Source organism: Gossypium hirsutum, chromosome A11, assembly GCF_007990345.1.
Source record: "Gossypium hirsutum isolate 1008001.06 chromosome A11, Gossypium_hirsutum_v2.1, whole genome shotgun sequence".
In the NCBI taxonomy this organism is placed as follows: Eukaryota; Viridiplantae; Streptophyta; class Magnoliopsida; order Malvales; family Malvaceae; genus Gossypium; species Gossypium hirsutum.
This window is the reverse complement of record NC_053434.1, coordinates 50,122,599-50,143,139: the sequence shown is the minus strand read 5'-3', so window position 1 is coordinate 50,143,139 and position 20,541 is coordinate 50,122,599. Positions and strand designations below refer to the sequence as shown.

General features: G+C 36.6%; 1 long non-coding RNA gene across 1 annotated transcript; it reads right to left on the bottom strand.

The window, feature by feature from the left end:
• Nucleotides 1-9,317: 9,317 nt before the first annotated feature.
• LOC121209855 (uncharacterized) lies at nt 9,318-13,206 on the bottom strand. Its single transcript, XR_005904964.1, has 3 exons — nt 12,857-13,206; nt 12,516-12,746; nt 9,318-9,740 (listed from the first exon to the last, which is right to left on the bottom strand). It is a non-coding gene; the product is annotated as an uncharacterized lncRNA (long non-coding RNA).
• Between the last annotated feature and the right edge of the window lie 7,335 nt (nt 13,207-20,541).

Here is a 20,541-nt window from a genome sequence, read left to right as displayed (position 1 = left end):
TTCTTTCCTCCTTAAAATTTTTGGCCAAGGATGAACCAAAGGATGAGAAATTTTTTTCTTTGTTTTTCTTTCTAATTTAGGCTAAATGAAGGTGAGAAAGGATGAACACAAATTTTTCTCCTTTCTTCTCTTTAGCTCACGGCAATGGGGGGGCAACCACACATTTTTTTTCTTTTGTTTCCATTTCTTTATTACCCATACTCCTTATTTTATTCTTCCATTAACAAAACATGTTTCATGACATGTTTTGCCCATCATTCCTTGTCATGGCCGGCCACTACTCATTAGGGGGGAAATTTGACATGCAAGTCCCCCCCTTTGTCCACATGCACTAATAGGTCCTCACACATTGACCTATCACATTTTAGAATTTTCTCACATAAGTCCTATTAACTAAATTCACATGAAATCAACCAAATTGAAGCTTGAAATTTTCACACATTCATAATTACATATTCTAGACAATAAGTATCACATTCAAACATTTTGGTGACTCGGTTTAGCGGTCCCGAAACCACTTCCCGACTAGGGTCAACTTTGGGCTGTCACAACTCTCCCCCACTTAAGAAATTTTCGTCCCCGAAAATCTTACCGGTAAATAGGTTTGGGTATCGTTCTTTCATCGAGCTCTCGGTCTCCCAAGTAGCTTCCTCGATCCCGTGTTTGAGCCATAACACCTTTACTAGCGGAACTCTTTTGTTTCGCAACTCCTTCACTTCACGAGCTAGGATACGCATCGGTTCTTCTTCATAGCTCATGTCGACTTGAATTTCAACCTCTGATGGGCTAATTATATGCGATGGATCAGATCGATAGCGTCGAAGCATCGAAACGTGAAAGACGTCATGAATCTTTTCAAGCTCTGGGGGTAAAATCAATCTATATGCAACCGGACCAACTCGTTCGGAGATTTCGTACGGCCCAATGAATCTTGGGCTCAACTTGCCCTTACGGCCGAACCTGAGTATCTTTTTCCAAGGTGAAACCTTAAGGAACACTTTGTCTCCCACCTTATACTCGATGTCTTTTCGTTTCAAATCTGCGTACGATTTCTGATGATCCGTGGCTACCTTCAGACTTTCACGGATTACTTTTACTTTCTGTTCAGCATCTCTAATCAAATCAACTCCGAAAATTTTACTTTCACCAGCTCGGTCCAAAACAATGGTGTACGGCATTTACGACCGTACAAAGCCTCGTAAGGTGCCATCTTAATACTTGATTGAAAACTATTGTTGTAAGCGAATTCAATCAAAGGTAAATACCGTTCCCATGAACTACTGAACTCGAGGATGCAACATCTCAACATATCCTCAAGTATCTGAATTATCCGCTCGGATTGACCATCGGTTTGGGGGTGAAAAGCAGTGCTAAAATGCAGCTTGGTACCCAGAGCTTCTTGCAATTTCTTCCAAAATCGTGAGGTGAATCTCGGATCTCTATCCGACACGATAGAAACAGGTACCCCGTGTAATCTCACAATTTGATAACCGTACAATTCAGCTAGTTTATCCAATGAAAAATCCGTACGTACGGGGATGAAATGAGCCGACTTAGTCAGTCTATCAACAACAACCCATATCGCATCCTTCTTACTTGCTGACAAGGGCAGTCCGGACACAAAGTCCATTGTGACTCGATCCCATTTCCACTCGGGTATCATGATCGGCTGGAGTAATCCTGAAGGCACTTGATGTTCCGCTTTCACTTGTTGACATATCAAACATCTCGAAACAAAGTCGGAGATGTCCCGTTTCATACCATGCCACCAAAATTGACGTTTCAAATCGTTGTACATTTTCGTACTCCCCGGGTGAATTGACATTCGGCTACAATGGGCTTCGTTCAGAATCATCGAAATGAGTTCCGAATTCCTTGGAACACACAAACGATTTCTGAACCTCAAACAATCATCATCATCAATTTGAAACTCCGATTCCTCGTTCGGAAAACACTTAGCCCGTTTTGCAACCAATTCATCATTGACTTTCTGAGCTTCACGAATTTGGTGAGTCAATAATGGTTTAGCTTTTAATTCAGCTACTAACACACTGTCTAGTAGAACAGACAAATGCACGTTCATCGCTCGTAAAGCAAACAATGACTTCCGGCTTAAGGCGTCCGCAACCACGTTAGCCTTTCCCGGGTGATAATCAATGACAAGCTCGTAATCTTTCAACAACTCAAGCCAACGTCTTTGTCGCAGATTCAAGTCTCGTTGAGTCATCAAATATTTGAGACTTTTGTGATCCGAAAATACATGGCACTTCTCACCAAACAGATAATGTCGCCATATTTTTAAAGCAAACACGATGGCAGCTAGTTCGAGATCATGGGTCGGATAATTCCTCTCGTGAGGCTTCAATTGTCTCGACGCATAGGCCACGACTCGACCTTCTTGCATCAATACGCAACCCAACCCAAGTAGGGATGCGTCACTATAAATGACAAACTCTTTACCTGATTCGGGTTGCACCAAAATTGGAGCTTCAGTCAAATGAGTTTTCAGTTGGTTGAAACTTTTCTGACATTTCTCCGTCCACTCGAACTTAACATCCTTTTGAAGTAGCTTCGTCATTGGTGTGGCTATCATCGAGAAACCTTTGACAAATCGTCGGTAATAACCGGCGAGCCCCAAAAAGCTCCGAACTTCAGTAACATTTCTCGGAGGTTTCCAGTCAAGTATGGCTGAAATTTTGTTCGGGTCAACTCGAATACCCGACGCGGATACCACATGACCCAAGAAGCTAACCTCTCTTAACCAGAACTCACACTTACTGAACTTAGCATATAACTGCTTATCCCGTAAAATTTGCAGCACTAGCCTCAGATGCTCAGCATGTTCGGTCTCGTCTCTTGAATAGACCAAAATGTCATCAATGAACACCACTACGAACCGATCCAAATACGGTCTGAAGATCCGATTCATCAAATCCATAAATACTGCAGGGGCATTAGTGAGCCCAAACGGCATCACTAAGAATTCGTAGTGACCATATCTCGTTCTGAAGGCAGTTTTGGGAATATCTGAATCTCGGATTCGCAACTGATAATAGCCCGATCTCAAATCTATTTTTGAGAACACTGAGGCTCCCTTCAGTTGGTCGAACAAATCATCGATGCGCGGCAACGGATATTTGTTCTTTATCGTCACTTTATTCAGCTGACGATAGTCAATGCACAACCTCATGGTTCCGTCCTTCTTTTTCACGAACAATACTGGTGCACCCCAAGGTGAGAAACTTGGTCGAGCGAAACCTCTATCCGTCAGTTCTTGCAACTGAGCTTTCAACTCCTTTAACTCGGTTGGTGCCATATGATACGGAGCTATCGAAATCGGCGTAGTCCCAGGTACAAGCTCAATACCAAACTCTACCTCCCGAACAGGTGGTAAACCCGGTAATTCTTCTGGAAAAACATCCGGGTATTCACAAGCCACCGGCACAGATTCGGGTTTCTTTTCTAATTCTTTGTCACCAAGTACATACGCAAGGTATGCTTCGCACCCTTTTCTTACATATTTCTGCGCCAACATTGCTGATATTACAGCTGGCATCCCCTCCAAGTCCGCAGACTCAATTCGGACTACTTCGTTATTTGCGCACCTCAAATCAATAGTCTTGCTCTTGCAATTCACAATCGCATCATGCGCGGTCAACCAATCCAACCCAAGGATAACATCAAATTCATCAAACGGCAAAAGCATCAAGTCCGCCGGAAAACAGGAACCTCGAATTTCCAGGGGACATTTCTTACACACTTTGTCGACAAGCACGTAACGACCCAAGGGATTTGACACCCGAATTACGAACTCAGTAGACTCAATAGGTAAAGTCTTACTGGATGCTAAGGTTTCACATATGTAAGAATGAGTAGAACCGGGGTCAATCAAAGCAATTACATTAGTATCAAAGAGGGTGAATGTACCGGTAATAACATCAGGCGAAGAAGCATCCTCGCGGGCACGTATAGCATAAGCTCTAGCAGGCGCACGGGCTTCGGATCTGGTTATATCATCTCTAGATCCTCTCTGACCACCACTAGCATTGCCCATATTTCCAGATGGTCTACCTCGAGCAGTGGTAGCACCCGGTCTCCCACTCTGATTTGCACTCTGTCCCGACAACCTCGGGCAATCTTTAATGAAGTGGTCAACTGATCCGCATTTGTAACAGGAGCGGTCAGGAAATCTACAACTCCCCGAATGCCATTTACCGCAATATCGGCATTTCGTCCTGTCTCGACGTTCATTCCCAACACTGGCGACCGAAGTGCCTCGTGTACCCACAGGGGGTCAATCACGATCTCGTCCAAAAAGGCCCGAAGTGCCTCTAAACTGGCCCGCATCATCTCGAAATCTCTTCGATGTCTGTTGAAGAGACCTTCCCGAGGATCTTTTACGAAACTCTCCAGTTCCCTCATCAACTCTTTGCTTTTCTTTTCTAAGCTCTTCGGCTTTACAAGCTCGTTCAACAAGTACCACGAACTCTCTATTTCAAGAACGCCAACGAACATCTTTATATCTTCATTCAGCCCATCCTCGAAGCGTTTACACATAATAGCTTCGGACGAAACACATTCCCGAGCGTATTTGCTAAGTCTAACAAATTTTCGCTCGTAATCAGTAACCGACATGGAGCCTTGCTTAAGCTCAAGAAATTCCTTCCGTTTTTGATCAACAAATCTCTGACTGATATACTTTTTCCGAAACTCAGTTTGGAAAAACTCCCAAGTTACTTGCTCTCGGGGCACAATAGAAGTCAGAGTACTCCACCAATAGTAGGCAGAATCACGTAGCAAGGAGATAGCACACTTTAGGCATTCATCGGGTGTACAAGATAGCTCATCGAGTACCCGGATAGTGTTGTCCAGCCAAAATTCAGCTTGCTCGGCATCATCGCTATCCATAGCCTTAAATTCAGTAGCCCCATGTTTTCGGATTCTGTCAACTGGGGGCTTATTTGACCTTATTTGGTCCGTTACCGGTGGTATTGTAGGTGCGGGGGTAGTATTTGTCGGGAATGGAGGTTGTGGAACAGCCATATTAGTTCGAATGTATTGGTTAAACCAATCATTCATCACGCTATAGAATGCTTGTCTAGCTTCATCATTCGGATTACTAGCATTAGGTTGAGAGTCAGCCGGCACTGTCCCTTGTGCGGGAGCAGGCGCTACACTCTCAAGATCATCAGCTACCTCTCGGTCATGATCGGGATCCATTACTATAAATAAACACATTTACAATTGTCAGAAATCACCACACTATCAAGTAATCACATAAAATGGCATGTATAGCTAGACCCAAAACATTACGGTAGTCCTAGAATCGACTAAACCGTAGCTCTGATACCAATAAAATGTAACACCCCGAACCCGAGACCGACACCGGAGTCGGACACGAGATGTTAACAAACTTTGAAAAATTTTTCCAGACACTGCCCAGTCTGAGTACTAGTCGCTTCAAAAATCATATCTTGAGTTTCACAACTCAAAAATCAGTTTGGTGATTTTTCCCTAAACTAGACTCCTGTCCCCACCTATGTATTTTTTCTAGAATTTTTGTCGGCCAATTAGTACAGTTTATTAGTCAAAGTCTCCCATGTTACAGGGGTCGACTACACTGACCTTTTCCCATTACGACTTGGATATCTCTCTGCACAGAGCTTCAATACTGATGCCATTTGTTTCTATGGAAACTAGACTCAGAGAGGAATCCATACATATATGGTATGACCCCTAATTATCTCTGGTCAATTTATAATTAATTTCCAAAGGCGGAACAGGGAATCCAGAAACTGTTCTGGCCCTGTTCCACAAGAACCCGAATATCTCTTACTGTACTATCCATATGATTGTTTCGTTACTTTCCTATGAAAGTAGATTCTTCAAGGTTTGTTTACATAATTAATTCACTATTTAATTCCATTCCTACTATTTTTAGTGATTTTCCAAATCTACGTCACTGCTGCTGTCAGCATCTACCTTTAAGGTAGGCTTTACCTATTTCATGGTTCAACTAGCCCTTTTTGCATACATAGCACAATTTATGAAAGTGATTAACCATCCCCGTGGCCAATCCTTGTCAAGCATATCCACACTAAATGATTATAACATTATACTTAAACACATATAAGCCATTTTCACATGGCTATCCAAAACTTATACATCACATAAAGTACTCGAAAAACAACAATGGGTCGTCCTATACATGCCATATCAAAATTCAACCAAAAGAGTACCCATAAGAGCCTTTGATAGTGTGGGCGACTTCGACGTCAAGATCCCGAGTCCGATAGCTGGAGAACCAAAAAATCTATAAAACAGAGGAGCAATGGAACGAAGTAAGCAATTTATGCTTAGTAAGTTTTGAGCAAGAAATTCCAGCATAAACAAAGAATAACACACATTTAGCTAAATGGAATATTTCATAATACGCAATTTACCGATATCAAACTTGCTTCACAACATTCACAACCCTTATGTACATACACAATAGACTAACTTAGCCGAAGGCCGGTAGCTCGTTTATCAACTGAGCGAACATTTATTTGTAAGGGCTCGATTAAATTCAACACATACGTAACATATCCCCATATTGGGATGTTTTTCGAGTATTCGCTGGAATTTTACAGCAAGCTCATTCATTACCAAATCACGTACCTTCGGGATTTAACCGGATATAGCTCCTCGTTCAAATGCCTTCGGGACATAGCCCGGTTTTAAAACTCACACAATGCCTTCGGGACTTAACCCGGATTTAATAACTCGCACGAATGCCTTCGGGACTTAACCCGGATTTAGTATCTCGCACAAAGGCCTTCGGATCTTAGTCCGGATATATTCACTTAGCACAAAGCCTTCGGGACTTAGCCCGGACAGCATTCAATTAATCATGCACATTCATATTTCATTTTCATTTGCGAAACTCAAACACAAGGCACATATCGTCCTTGCACATTCGGCTCAATAGCCCACATAGAGCATGATTTAATCACATGTAATTTAAGCTCTCTTACTCAAGAACTTACCTCGGGTGTTGTCGAACGATTCCGCTAGCTATTCAACCACTTTTCCTTCCCTTTATGGATTTATTTCCCCTTTGCTCTTGAGCTTAATCAAACAAATAAATTGATTTCATCATTTAGGCATCAAAAAGATGAACACAAGGCACTTAGCCCAATTTATACATTAGACATTAAAGTCTCATACATGCAAAAAGCATGCATCAACACAACATATTAGCTAATTTCTTTCCCCTTGGCCGAATATGCATGTCTATTTTTGGGGTCGATCTCAACACTTAATACACACATATACACACACTAGTAAAGCATCCTCCCCTTTTCATCGATTTAACACATGCATTGCTCATCAACATGCAAAGTTACATTCGGCCTTAGCACACATCTTGCTAGCCGATTCTTCTCCATTTAGCAACCAATGCACATATGTGCTCACACAAAAATGCTAAAAAGGAGGTTCAAGAATCATCAAGCCATCATCACATGCATCATTAACAAGCTCATATTTTGCATGCAATGGCATTAACACAACCTCCACCTAGGCCGAATCTTAACTCATCCTCATGCCTCATCACCACAACATCAAACACCAACCAAGAATGATGCATCCATGGTCAAGTGCCAATTCCATCACATAGCAAGATTTAGACCATGGGCCAAGTAGAACTCAAGCTAACAACTAAAACATGCATGCATCTCATGGAACATCATCAAACATACCTTAGCCTAGCTACATGCATGGCCGAATCTCTTCACCTTTCTTCTTCTTTCCTCCTTAAAATTTTTGGCCAAGGATGAACCAAAGGATGAGAAATTTTTCTTTGTTTTTTTCTCTCTAGTTTCGGCAAGCATGAAGATGAGAAAAGGATGAACAAAATTCTCTCCTTTCTCTTCTTTAGCTCACGGCAATGGGGGGGGACAAACAACACACACATTTTTTTTTTGTATTCTCCATACTCCTTTTTATTATTTTATTTGTTTTATCCAACATTTATGACACAATTAACATATCTATTTGTGCATACTCATGCCATAATTTCCATAAAATAAATTGCACACTTTGCATCATGCCCATCATGGCCGGCCACTACTAGTAGGGGGGAATTTGACATGCAAGTCCCCCCCTTTGTCCACATGCACTAATAGGTCCTCACACATTGACCTATCACATTTTAGAATTTTCTCACATAAGTCCTATTAACTAAATTCACATGAAATCAACCAAATTGAAGCTTGAAATTTTCACACATTCATAATTACATATTCTAGACAATAAGTATCACATTCAAACATTTTGGTGACTCGGTTTAGCGGTCCCGAAACCACTTCCCGACTAGGGTCAACTTGGGCTGTCACAGCAGATGTTCCTAAGCATCAAGTTTGATTGTGTAGGCCAAAATGCTCGTGTTTTGTTTCTATCATAGAGTTAATGTAGCGAAACACAAGTCATGTGTCTGACAAAGCCATCGATATACTTTACAACTATGTCAAGGTATTCATGACACCTTAGTCTGTGTCCAGGCATGAAGCATCTGAGTTTCTCCATTCTACTCCTTATGTTGCAACATCAAGTCATTGTGTTGCGACATAGTGACCAGTATCTATTTAGTGCTCCTTTAATGATCTCTTACACACTCACAAAGTGCGTTAGCTCACCCATAGGCCTCATTCGGCCCCTAAGGTCAATAAAAGACTTAATTTGCATATTTTATTGAATTTAAATAAAACTATAAAAACTTAACTAAAACATAACGAATATACTTGTATTCAAGCTCCTTAAATGTGAAAACTAGTTTAATCTACTACACCGAATTACGACAGATTAGGTAATCTCCATCAACTGTCGTTTCGGGTTACTTGTGAATCAACTAATCGATAGCCTAGTAGGATCTTTCACTAACATAACTAGTCAACAAGAACTACTTATTTTCTGACCTCACAATCTAAACTGGGTTGGGGTGAAGGTGTTCACGAATGGGCCATACCAATTTTGGTTTAATTCCCACCTTGATGACTTCCCGGAGTTGCCAGGCTTGTGGTTTGTTCCATGTTGTTCCTTTCCAAAATAGTTGATCCGTTGAGCAACCCTGCAAAACAATTAACAGATCATACCCCTACTCACTAATCCCCCACAAAGGGATTAGTTCCTAATGGCTTTCATAGACAATATATAATCGATGTAAAGATAAAGCATGCTAATTAAATCAACAAGAGAAAAATAATGAAAGAGCTTGATTGTATTGAGATTAATCGCGAATCCACAAAGTTGAATGCTTCCATAATTTAGATCTCTTGAAATCAAAAAGAACAACCAAAATAAATCTAAAACCTAATAATGAAACAAAATACTAAACTAAATCTTACACAGAGAATTTGGGCTAAAGGAATGCTGTCCATAACAAGTGACAAATGAGCCTATTTATAGCCCTCAAGTAGCCTTCGTCCTTAACCAGAGGTTAGCTGATGTTCCTGAGCTTTAAGTTTGATTGTACAGACCAAAGCACCCTTGATTCATGTTTAATTTCACACAGAATCGATGTCATGGCACACTAGAACATGTATCTCGACATAGCAATCAGTATACTCCTTTTCAACTATTTTCAAAGGTATGTCGTGACACCCTCAGTTTGTATCGTGACATCAAAAGCAGTCTTGAGCTTTCTCCATTCTTGCACACTCACAAAGTGCGTTGGCTCACCCATAGGCCTTATTCGATCGCTAAGGTCAATAAAAGACTCAATTAGCACATTTTATTTGAATATAAATAAAACTAAGAAAACTTAACGAAAACATAACAAAAATGCTTGTATTCAAGCTCCTTAAATGGGAAAACTAGTTTAATCTACTACATCGAATTATGACAGATCAAAAACCTAAATATATACAAAGATTCTTTGATTTGCTATTAAACAAGCTATACTTATGGGTAAAAAGGAACGTAAATAATAGTGCCATTCGTGGTAGATCACATATAAAGCCATAAAAGAAGTTCATGCAAAAAATCTGAAGTTTTAATAAAACAAAGTTAAGTAAGAGATAATGTTGTGAAACTTCAAGTACTGGAACTAAGGCTAACAATTCCTTATTATAGATCAAATAATTAAGTTGTGCACCATGTAGCTTTTCACAAAAATATGTGATAGATGGCAATCCCTTAGGCATATGAAGCAAGCACAGATGGGTTGAGACTCATTAAATTAGTTTCACCAACGATGTCAAATTTCAAGTCTAAATGATCAGTCAACTTACGACACATTTTTGTATGAGATGCAGGTATTTTGGGTTGAGATGTCTTTTGATTGAAAAAAATGTCTCTTGGATTCGAAACACAATTTGAATCACCTTATATTGACTTTTGGAGCTCAAGATATGACTATTTTAGTGAAAACTACATTAATAAAATTTTCTATACATGAATAAATCCTTAATTTCAAGTATTATATGTCGAATCAGCTTTTAAATCATATTGTGTTCAATTTTAATGTTTGATATTTATGATCTAAAAAAATGTATTTATTAAGTGTTATATTTATTTATTTCTAATTTTTAATATTTTATATTAATAAGAGTTTGACTAGGTCTAAGGAGCTTAATGTTACTTACTTTGCAAGATAGTTGACTAAGTCCTTAAGGTTCAGGTAGAACTTACATGCTTACAAATAACTAAGCATCTCTAGCCACCATAAGTATTTTGCTTTATTTTTTAGTAATAAAATACTCCAAGGGAGATTTGCTTACAACACTAGTTTCTTGGTTCTTTCTTGATAAAACTTTTGCTTCAATTCCTCAAAATTGTGGAGGGGGTTCATCATAAATTTAGCTTGCCTAATTTAAGTCAACTGGGATGGTTGCCCAATATAGTTCTTTTTTGGTGCAAATTTAGCAAATGGGGCTAGGCTATCAATCCAACTATTTATAATCAACATCATTCATCTTCTTTCCATAAATATCTATCATCTTTTATTTATCATCTTTGATCCTTTAATTATTTATTTTCCATTGATTTATCATCTAATTCTTGTTAGAAATTTTCAGATTTGAATCCACAAACTTCATTCTAGAAGCTACTCTTGCAATAAGTTAATTTCATTTGAAGAAAAGTCATAAACTTTGAGTGTCTTGTACGAGCTCTGAAAATCCAATTTCGGTCTCTCGTATCAACGTATTAGCAAAGAAATCATCATATTCTTGCAAAAGAGAAACAAACATACTAGGTAATTTTTTTTAAGGTTAGATAAAGATAAATTTATTTACCTAAATTGGGTTAGGATAAAAGGATTTTTTTGAGAAAAGGGCTCCCCTCTCATCTTTTTCTCTCAAATAAAAGTGTTGTTTCACTCTTTTCTTTTCATAAAGGGATGCACTCATCAATGTATCATTATTTTGGCTTTTCTAACTATTGGTCTCTTAACTCTTGGCTTTTAATTCCTTATCTACCTTAACCCAGAACAATTTTTTGACATTTTAACATACTCTTTGTAAATTTCATTTTGAGCCATGGGAGTCAAAGTAAATTTCTTCCCTTTAGAGAAAAAGGATTACTAGTTCTGTTTACCATGGTGGATTACATCTTGATTAAATTACCAAGGGCGCCCCAAAAGTAAATAGACGACATGCATTAGGACTACATCATACCAAACATCACCAGAATAGTTTCTAATGGGAAATGAAATAAGGAACTATTTAAGAACATTTACCTCAGAACCTTCCTTAAGCCATTGAAGATGATATGGCTTATAATGTTTTCGACAAGGTAATTTCTAAGTATCTACCAATAAGTTACTAAACACTTAATCGCAACTTTCACTGTCAATTATCAAGGAAGAAAGTTTACCTTGAACCTTAAAGCATGTTTGAAAGATTGTGTCGCACTGCATGTTTGAATCATCTCAAACCTATGCACTAAGTGCTTGGCGACCACATGACATTGGGATGGATCAAGTTCCTCCCCTTCGTCATTGGGTTCCAATATTTCCTTATCAATAGATTATCATTAAGTTGCAATTAGGATAATCATGGTAAGGTTTCCATAGCCAGTACATTTAAAACATTACATCTCACGAGAACATTACCTACCAGTAGAAATAATAGATGTAAGTGAAGTAGTGGAAAACATGGAATTATTTGGTGTACCTTGTAAATTTACCACATGCTTTTAGAGTGTTAAGGTTGAGTATCGTAAGTTGACCAAGAATAAGTTTAAGAGCTTGTGGAAGATTTGAAACCTTAAAGGTGGGGAAGACTTCAAATTTTTCCAAATGACTGAAAGTGCATTCCAAAAGTTACCATGTCATTTCACCTATTCTTTAAATAAGATTGCGTTTTGAAGCAAATCTTGAATATCCAACAAATCTTGCGTTTCAAGTAAGTCTTGGATATTATTATTGAAATAAGTTAGAAATTGAACGATAGTGGTATCCTCATCCTCATGTAACATAGCACAATTCAACAATATTTCAATCTCTTTAAAATAACCATAAATGGATCTCATACCTTGTGTGAGAATTGAAGTTTCTTATGATTCTCATGATGGTAGAACGAAGGCACAAATGTAGTTTAGGGATAACAAGAGGCCCAAAATCTGGTACAATATAAGAGGAGGGCAGTATACATAAGGTCCAAGTTAATCCAAAGTTGTTTCAAGAGAAAATGACTCGATTTTGACTTGTTAGCTCTAGACCAAATCCTAGTGTCATGGGTAGCAAGAAAAGTGAGTTTTTAAGCCTGAAAATAACAAAGAAAGTGAGAAATAAGATAAACCTCCAAGAAAGAAAAGACTAAGAAAGGTAAAGGAAATGAAAGAATAAAGTTGGTTTTATGGCAAGAAGAATGACCTAATGATTTAAAGCCTCCAAGGAATAAATCTGACTTGAGAAGATGCTTTCTTGAAACCTAAGAACATCAAAGCATCAAGTATAGTAACTAAAATGAAACTAAACTACAAGATACATAAAGAAAACAAAAGTAAAGGTGAAAGATGGAATATATAAATAGATGGAATATGGAAGAGCAGGATAATTTTTGGATTCAACCCTTCAAGAAAGATTTCCTCACAAACTCAATCAGTGGCTCTAATCAACTCTCCAAGAACAAATTCTTGGCAACCCAGAGTTCGAACAACTTCCTCCAACAAGATGAAGTAAAAAAAATATTTTGAATAAAAACAAGAATTGAATTGACAAAATAAAATACTAAATCTAAATAATCAAAATCTTCAAACACAATGAATAATGAAAGTGCCTATAAATAGGCAAAAATTGATTAAAAAAATCATTGAGTCAAACTTCTATTTTGGCTAAGCTAAAAGTAATTATAGTTGAGCAAAACTTTCTTACAAAGTAAGAGACATAAAAAGCTTCTAAAGAAGTTAAAACACTTAAAAATATCTTAAAATTTGGAATAAATATATACTAAAAATATAAAAATTAATAAATATAATATTAGACTCATATATAATCAATATTAAGCCTTAAAATTGAACATAATATGATTTGAACATGAATTATTTTGAACAATAAATTTTTCTCCTTGAAGCTCGTTAAGTTTGCTTGTCACAAACTTTTGTATGATGGAGTTTATCTTCACTCGAATCTACTTTGATCTTGTACAAGTGATTGGACATTTAGGGAGACTAAGACCATCACTATGTAGGCCCTTGAATGGGCCAATGAATGGTACTTGGCACCTGCATCAATAATATTACATTTAAATAATTTACTCCCTTTCACTATTATTACAAAAGTTAAAAATTGTCATTTTTCTTGTTGGGGAATCTATTCCCTAATACACTACTGCAAATTTGAAAAAGATTCCCTGACACACACTATTACAAATTTGAAAGGGAATATATTCCTTGACACATGCTACTTTGGCATCTTTCATAGATTTTTTACCCATGCATGTTGGCTTTTCTTTTTCTACAATTTTTTAAATCACTTCTTCTTGGCTTTAGTGATTACCTAACACAACTATTACAAATGTGAAAATATTTTCTTATTGGGGAACCTATTCCTTGACACACATTATAGCAAATTTGTAAGAGAATTTATTCCCTGACACACACACTAATACAAATTTGAAACAAAATTTATTCCCTAACACAAATGACATTGGAATCTTTCATAGTTTTTTGCTAATCCATGTTGATTCTTATTTCTGGACTGTTTTGGATAAGTTCTTGGTTTTAGTGATTGTAACTGTAGTAGTGTCATTGATTTGACACAAATCCTAGTGGCAATTTAAGTATTTTTTGACACTTAACGAACTTGTTTTCTAGTTATTTTAATATTTTTTATTGGCTTTTCAAATTTCATGGATTAGATTCAAATTATTGCAAAATAAGCATTTTTACGCATTTTTTTAGTTAGTTGACTATTGGGGCAATACCAGCCTTAAAATGGTTTTGACAATTTGATTGAGTGTGCATGATACTCATTTTGAGGCCCAAAAGCATTAGAAACAACAATCAACTCGAAACATAAGCTTCTGGTGTTGCAACAAAATCGAGCCAATGTAGAATTTTACATTCAAATTTGTGTGTCACGACACGCATTAGGCTGTTGACCGCCTTCTAACATGTAACACCCCTAACCCATCTCCTGCGTCGGATTAGGGTTACATAGTATTACGACTCCTATCGAAACAACTGACATCATAAAACCATTCATTTATTAATTTAAATAACAAATGTTTAAATCTAAATATCATTCATAATATAAATATACAATTACAGCCTTAAATTAATCTTATGAAACCTAAAAATCAATTTGAGAACAATCAGGTTCAACATATGGCAAATTCCTGGATCTATAAACTTCCGGGGTGCTTGATTTAGAACTAAGGATGTGAAAAGGATGGTTAATTTCAAGCTTATCCTTCAGGACTGTTGGTTTCTCTTCTTTTTGTTCTGTGAACTTTTGAATTGATAGACATTCTTCTATGAACTCAGTCCTAGCTATCATTGTTTATGTTGGTGGGTCTATATTATATTGTTCTTGTAATTCAGCTTCACTAACATTACCCGAGTTTCTGGGATGATGAGTTTCATGTCTATTTGATTCTTCAATTCACTGTCCATTTCTCCCACTAGCTCCATAGCTTCTCTTTCCAAAGTTCCATTTTAATTTATCTAAATATTCTTTTATCTTCTGATGGGGATAATAATCTAGAAGTTCTCCTTCTTCGTAAGCATCTATAATGACATTCTCCTCTCTACTCAATTTCGAGCTTAACACCTCTTGATACCTTTCTAATGGCATATCATCATGGTCATTATCATATTCGGGAAAAACTAGGGTTTCACATTGGAGTTGACTTAATTCAAGCATTAGTAATCGTTGGTCTCCTGGATCTCCCAATTCTCATAGACTTCTTCATAAATATCTTCATTATAATCGAAGTCTTCAATGGACCACATATAATAAAAGTCATCCATGACTTTGTGTTGACGAATTATTTGGTTGACAGTGTTTAGGGTTCTAAAAATATTTTTTAGAAGTGTTAAGTAACAAATAAATTCAAAGTGGTAACTATAACCTACAAATTTCCTAATTGTTCTTTTAAAGTGCTAAAATTAGAATCAATCTAATGACGTTGCCACCCCGGCAACGTGCCAACAACTTGACTGCCTTCAGACGTACTAACAACCACAGTGTGAATACTGCAATAAAATATAGAATGATAAGGCGATATTTGTAAGTATATGGGTCAAATTGTAATATAGTTTTACAACAAAGTAGGTGAGTACTCTGAGGATTGTACCGAGGGGAGGCCAGTAGTAGATCAATTCTAACCTAAACACTAAAAGATCTAATTAGTATTTTAAATAAATTGTAGTATGAGAACATAAAAGAAAGGTTTTTAAAGTTTTAGAATAATAAAATAAAATAACATAAAATAAATAAAAATCAAGAGATAGAATAGTAGAGTAAATCAAATCTCGATTATGGGTGAATAGCTCACTTCGGTAATCCCTATCAACTATTGCTTCTGGCTCCTTGTCAATCAACTATTTGCTACCCTAGCAAGATCTTCTGATCTTCCACTAACAAGTCAACAAGAACTACTTATCTTTCGACCTTACAATGTAGACTAACTTAGGGTAAAGGTGTTCACGAATGGGCTGTACCAATTTTGGATTAATTCCCATATTGCTAACTTCTCGGGGTTGTCAAGCCCAAGATTTGTTTCATGTTCTTTCTTTCCCCAAATAGTTGATTCATTAAATGACCTATAAAATAATTAATAGATCATACCTCTACTCGCTAATCCCCCATAGAGGGATTAGTTCCTTGTGGCTTTCCTAGACCATATGAAATTGATATAAAGAGAAATCATGATAATTAAATCGACAAGATAAAGTAAATAAAGAGCCTAATTATATTGAAATTAAGCATGAATCCATAGATTTGAATGCTTCCACAATTTAGATATCTTGAAATCAACCAGAACAAATAAAAGAAACCTAAAAGCTAAGAATGAAAGAAAACTAAACTAAATTTTACAAAGAGAATCTAGGATAAAGGAATGATGTCTATAGCATGTGCCAAATGAGCTTATTTATAGCTTTTAGGTGTCGTTGTCCTTAACCCTAGAATAGTGACATCCTCAAGCTTTAGGTGTGATTGTCGACCAAAAGCCCTGCTTTGAATTTAATTTTTGTCACAAAGTAGTTGTCGTGACACACCAGGACTACGTCGTGACAGAGGTGGCAGTACCTTCTCATTGAGACGTTTCAGTGGTATGTCGGACACCCTAAAAAATGTGCAAGTTGGGTCTTTTATTAACCAATATTTGATTAATATGCCCTTGGGCCTCATTCAGCCTAAGGTCAATAAAAGACTCAATTTGCACATTTTATTGAATGTAAATAAACCAAGAAAACTTAACTAAAACATAAGAAAATGCTTGTATCAGCTCCGTAAATGCGAAAACTAGTTGATCTGCTACACACCGAATTATGGCAGATCAACAACCTAATAAATCTTACACGTGATAATTGCACGTGATATTTCGAGTTGTGTGACCCAAATCCCGTTTGATCTGGCCTGAAAGGTTTAAGGTGCTATTCACTTGTTAAAGAAATAAAATAGAGAGACAAAATAGGGGATCTATGGGGGTGAAGGACCAATGGCCTTGATTATAATAGGGTTTTTTATTCCTTAAAAAGTAATGTAGTCAAAAACTCTTGTATTGTTTGTTTTCAACATTAGTAAATTTCTCCTCCCTTACCGTGATTTTTCTCGATAAGGGTTTTCCATATAAAATATGCATCTTATTTCTTTCTTATTGCCTTGTTATCATTCCTACTATCATTATCAATGTATAGTATAACAAAATGATATCAAGCTTTCAGGTAGATTGTCTCGATCATGGTAATGGTGAAATTGAAGTATGACATTTTGTTGTTGTATCACAACACCAGATTCGCATTGTGGCAAGTAAAGATCAAGGCAGTTTTTGTGCAGATGGATTTAGACGATGCCTACTAGGGTTAGATAAGATGGCTTCGACATTAACGCTTGAAAAAACAACCGTAAGGATCAAAAGGCCCTATCGCAATAACATCTACATTTGTTGAATGAAATTCTATAGGACGTGTTGAAGGAGAAGACCACCGCTACATTATGGTTGAAGTTGGAGAAACTATTCCTGTTGAAAGCCTTAATAGCAGTTACATTTGATGGAATGTCTTTAATCTCATAATCTAGAAGAAGGTACGTATTTGTAGAACACTTAACTGTGCTTAAAGAAATTGTCTCAACTTAGAGGCCATGAAGGATGTGTATGATAAAGAGGATTTAAGGTTAATTTTGCTTTGTTCATTGCCCTTTCTTATTTAAACTTTAGAGATAAATCTAGTAAGTCGAAATCTTTCTCAAGGATAAGGGTTCATTGTCATGCAAGATAAGAAGATACTAGTAATAATGTGGAGGACACAGGAACAAAATCTGAAATAAATCTAAGGTAGATGAAATAAACAAAGTAAAAACAGTAAGTTTAAAAAATAAAGTGAAATTAATTTTAATGTATAAGATGCGAATAAATAAACGGTAAGGTTGTGATCAAAAGGAAAACATGAAAAATCTCGGGAACTATGTTGTAAACACATATGAAGGTGAACTCCTAGTTATTCTATTGACAACTCTAAAGTAGCGAGGAATGGATCCTTGATTCTAGTTGCACTTTTCATATGAGTCCAAATGAGATTGGTTTACAACATATGAAATAGTGTTTGAATGTGTTGTTTGATGGGAAATAATGTTTTATGTAAAATGCAGGGTATTTACACAATCAAAATTAAGATGTTCAATGGAGTCATAGAACACTAAATGACATACAACATGTACTAGAATTGTAGAGAAATCTAATTTTGTTAAGTACTCTTGATTCAAAAAGGTCAAGTACATAGCTGAAACTGGAGTTTTAAAGATTAGCAAGAGTTTCTCGTCATTATGAAAGGGTAAAGAAAGACTACCAAGTTATATGTTTTGTAAGGTTCAACAGTTACAGGTGATGCAGTCGTTGTTTCCTCTACCTTCCAGATGATGATGTTACTAGACTTGGCATATGCATTTGGGGCATATGATAGAGAACAACATGGTAGAATTAAGCAAAAGAGGATTCTTGATGGACAAGGCATTAGAAACTAAATTTCTATGAGCCTTGCATTTTTGGGAAGCAAAAGAGAGTTTGTTCACTAGAGGAATCCATAAACGAAGTGAATGCTAGATTATATTCATATCGACCTACATGGACCATTTAATGTGCCTTTTAGAAGTGGTACTAATTATATGCTGACGGTCATTAATGATTTTCCAAAAAATTTTGGGCATTCTTTTTGAAGCAAAAAATTGATGTGTTGTCTACTTTTAAGATTGAAAGACTATACATCGATAAGCAAACAGAAATACAATAAAACACCTCCACACAAATAATGGCTTGGAAATGTTTTTTGATGAGTTTAATGAACTGTGCAAATCAGACGGAATTGGCAAGACACTTGTGTAAAACGGTGTTGCAAAATGAATGAATAGAAAAATAATGCAAAAGGTTCGATACAGGTTGTAAAATGCTTGTTTACTGAAGTCATTTTGGGTTGAAGTGACCTCTGGAACATGTTTTTTGATTAATCAATCTCTATCCATTGCCATTGAGAAAAAGACTCCACAAGAGGTATGGTCTTGTACACTTGCTGATTATTCTGATTCAATATTTTTTGGTGCCCATGTATGCTCATGTCGATAATGGTAAATAGGAGTCTAATCTATTAAGTGAGTTTTTTATGGATATAAGACTGGTGTTAAAGGGATAAGTTATAGTGTCCTAAACAGGAAGGTTGTAATTAGTAGAGATGTCATTTTTATGAGATTGCTATGCTGCATAACTTACCTCTTAAAGACTCTTTCGATAATACCAATAGAGATCAAACACATGTGAAGTAGGTGGAGCTTCAGATGAATTTAGATGTACAAGTCTACTTCAGGTTAGTACAGAAACTCAAAGTAAAGTTGTTCTCAAATAGTCAGCAAACAATATTCTATTGCCAAGAACAAACCTGTAAGAGAAAATTAAATCTCTACAGAGGTCGCTGAGGCTGACTAGTTACTTATGCTTAAATGTGACTTAAGTTATTATGCAAATCAAGAGTCATCTACTTATTTTGAGGAATTTAATTGTGAAGATTTAGGAAAGTGGATGATTTTTATGCAAGAAGAGATGAAATCATTCATAAGAATAGTAACATGGAACCTAGTGAAGCTTTGTAAGGGTAAAAAGGCTTTTCGTTGTAAATGGGTCTTCAAGAAGAAAGAAGGGAGTCCAGGAGTTGAAGAACCCAGGTATAAAGCAAGACTAGTTGCAAAAGGTAACAGTCAGATTCCAGGTGTAGACTTCACATATGTGTTTCTCCAATTGTTAAGTATAGTTCAATTCGAGCCTTCTTGGAATTGTAGCCATGTATGATTTGGAGCTTGATTAGTTAGAAGTGAAATATTATTATTGCATGGAAACTGATGAAGACATTTACATGCAACAACTAGAGGTTTCATAGGTTTAGGAAAGGAAGACTATGTTTGCTTACTGAAAAAAGTCTCTTATGACTTAAACAGTCACCTAGGCAGTGGTACAAGAGGTTTGATTTATTTCTCATGATTTCAAATAAGCAATTTTGACAGTTGCATTATATTTTAAGAAGAGTAGTGAATGGTTCATCTGTATATCTACTCCTTTAAGTTGATGACGTGTTAATAGCAACCAAAGATAAATGAGAGATAAGAAAAGTTAAAGCTCAACTTAGTAAAGAGATTTGGAGATGAAAGATTTTGGGAGCAGGAAAAAAGATACTCGGGATGGAGCATTCTCAGAGATAGAAAAGCTTGTAAATTGAACCTCATTCAGAAAGGGTACATTGAGAAATTTTATTTGTGCGTTCAATATGGAGAGTGCTAAGCTTTTAGTACGCCATTAGTAGCCTACTTAGACCTTATTCCTTATTCCACACAAGATATGACATTGCATA